This window comes from Sinocyclocheilus anshuiensis, unplaced genomic scaffold (genome assembly GCF_001515605.1).
Source record: "Sinocyclocheilus anshuiensis isolate Anshui unplaced genomic scaffold, SAMN03320099.WGS_v1.1 scaffold1294, whole genome shotgun sequence".
NCBI classification, from domain to species: Eukaryota; Metazoa; Chordata; class Actinopteri; order Cypriniformes; family Cyprinidae; genus Sinocyclocheilus; species Sinocyclocheilus anshuiensis.
In genome coordinates, this window is record NW_015558613.1 from 356,191 (window position 1) to 358,906 (window position 2,716).

Consider the following 2,716-nt stretch of genomic DNA (forward strand, 5'->3'; position numbering starts at 1 on the left):
CACTGTATATGTGTGTGTGTGTGTGTGTGTGTGTGTGTGTGTGTGTGTGTGTATGTGTGAGAGAGAGGAAAAAATCTCTTTAACCCTAGTAACCCTGTTTTAGAGTCGCAATTGGACAAAAACTGTTAAAAATGCAGGTGAAATATGAACATTTTGGAGGTATTTCCACTCAGGGTAATACTGTGCTTCATGTTATGCATGCAAACAAATGAGAAGGCTCATATCTCTTAGACTAAACATCTTTCTACTATTCTTACTTTGTGTTTGGAGCAGGATGGCTCTACAGACAGCCTGTACGAGCCGGCCCAGATTGGCCAGAACAGTCAAGACTTATTACCCAGAAGGCTCCCCAGCCCCAACTCTGTGAAAATCATGGGTGTGTGGAGTGGATCTGAGTCCTGCGTCACCATGGTGGGTTCATCCGCACGTGCCTAGAAACACAAGGGAATTCACATGGTATTTCATGATGAGACTGAGCTGCAGTTATGTCGAATGTGACATTGACGAAAAAATTAATAAGCAAAAGTGCCGCCACCTGTATAACCGCTGATTAATCTGTGAGTGACGTGTGTGGGGTACAGCAGGTCGCACTCATTAGGAAATTACCAAAATCCCAGCATGACTTTTATCCAGGCGAGATGCTGCATGAGACCATGGACATTTGATGCATCAGATATCATGATGCACTAAATATGTTGTTGTATTTTTTCTAGAAGCTTCCAGAGACTCACACAAATAAGACTCAAGAAAGTAAGACTTTGGAAAAGACAAAGAGAAAGTAAGTTCTGGATCTTTTGGTCTGTTAATGATACTTCAAGACCTGTATAACATGTTTTCTATTTATTTATGTTAATACATTACACCTTTTATGAGAATGATAACGTAAACGTAGACAGTCAATATGGTGTATTTGTGTCAGGGCCGACATTAGATCATGATGTGCCGTATGCTGTGTTTTATGAGAGAATGAAAGAGCTGGATTAGGATTATATTAATTGGGACAAGTGTGAGGGATTTAGTTACTGTTCTAACTCACCTGTTTAAACCAATATCAGACTTGTCCCTGCTTAAGCATAATCATGATTTGTTTTCAGAATAATTCAGTTTTGACCAGAACAAGTCATGAAATACAGAAAATTTAAAAATATAAATAAATAGAATTGGAAAAAAAATATATATATTTTTTTAACTGAGTGATTCAGTCTGAATCGTGAACCGATTCAGACCGTTTTTCTTAACCCGTTTCATCGCAAAGATCCAAACGGACATCAATTCGCTAGTCTTTTGTCTAAACAGCCATACTGATCATACAGCCATTTTGCCCTGATCTTCACGTTAATCTCTGTTTTTCCTGACAAGGAAAATCTTCTTCAAATGACTCGGTGCTATCCGAATGAGTCAATTTGATTCGTGAACCTATCGAAATCGTTTCGCTACACTGGAATGAACCGACTCACAGTGATTATCAGGCTTACTTAACGAAACAAAAACCGTTTTGCTAGTTCTTTGTCCAACAGAAAAATACTCAAAGTCATTTGAACATGTTATGAGTACGCTTATTTCCGTTTACCTGACACGTGTCACTGTCCATCATGTTTTCTTGACCTCTGACAACTGCAGCCCAAGGCAATGATGCGATTCATTGAACTTGAACTGAAATGTAATATTTACAACGAAGAGCCTGTTTTTATTTTGTGGTCTGATGTTTCTCCCACTGGCAGCCTTTCAAGATTTAACTTTTATGGCTATATGAGTTATGTTTATGTTCGCTGACCATAAAAAAAGTATGTAATGTCGGATTGAACTCGCGGTGGTCCTCGCGTGCAATTGAAATGAAACCAGCACCGCCTATAGCGACGGTGTTTATTCAATAACGTTTTATAAACTGAAAATAAACATGATGCATTGATAAAATATATTCATAACAACATTTTATGATTCATTAAATTACATTCATTTATTGCTTGACTTGGGGCGGAGGTTTAGGGGTTAAAAGAAGGGGGAAATCTTTATTTTTTTATTTTTTGAATATTTGTATTAATTATTATTAATACAAAACTTAATAACAACTACATAGTTTTCTACTTCTTTGAAAGCTACAAAGAAAATGGCTTGTTGGAAAATTTCAATGTGGCATTTAAAGGGGTCATATGATGCGATTTCAATTTTTCCTTTTTCTTTGGAGTGTTACAAGCTCTTGGTGCATAAAGAAGATCTGTAAAGTTGCAAAGACTAAAGTCTCAAATCCAAAGAGATATTCTTTATAAAAGTTAAGAGTCAACCACGCCTTGTTCTAACACGCCCCCACATGTCTACGTCACGATGTGGGAAGATTTGCATAACACCGCCCAAATGTTCACGCAAAGAAAGAAGGCGTAACTTTTATTCTCACTGTGGTATTGTTGTTGCCGTGGCCGCCATGTTATGAAGACGCTGTGTGTTTCGTTGTGAAAGCGAAGCTACTTTGTTTGGCCTTCCAAAAGAGGACGATATCCGCTTAGTCATGCCTACAGCTGATCCGTGCCGGATGAGGCGGAGTCCAACCCGGGGTCGTCACATGTGGGTGCCGCAAGCCCGCCGGCCGCTCCTTCGTCGAATCTGCTCATCTGTTCTCAAGCCCGCCGCCGCTCACTCTAGCCCGCCGGACGTTCCTCACTCTAGCCCGCCCTGTGTGACACTGTGTGTTTCGTTGTGAAAGCGAAACTACTTTGTTTGG

The 2,716-nt window shown here is 39.7% G+C and overlaps 1 protein-coding gene across 1 annotated transcript in view; it reads left to right on the forward strand.

Annotated features, from left to right (window-relative positions):
* Positions 1-2,716, forward strand: part of samsn1b (SAM domain, SH3 domain and nuclear localisation signals 1b) — a 19,225-nt gene that overhangs the window by 1,412 nt on the left and 15,097 nt on the right. The window contains exons 2-3 of the mRNA XM_016476174.1: positions 274-411; positions 714-778. The gene's annotated coding sequence lies outside the window, so the exon portion shown is untranslated. The remainder of the gene's footprint in view (positions 1-273; positions 412-713; positions 779-2,716) is intronic.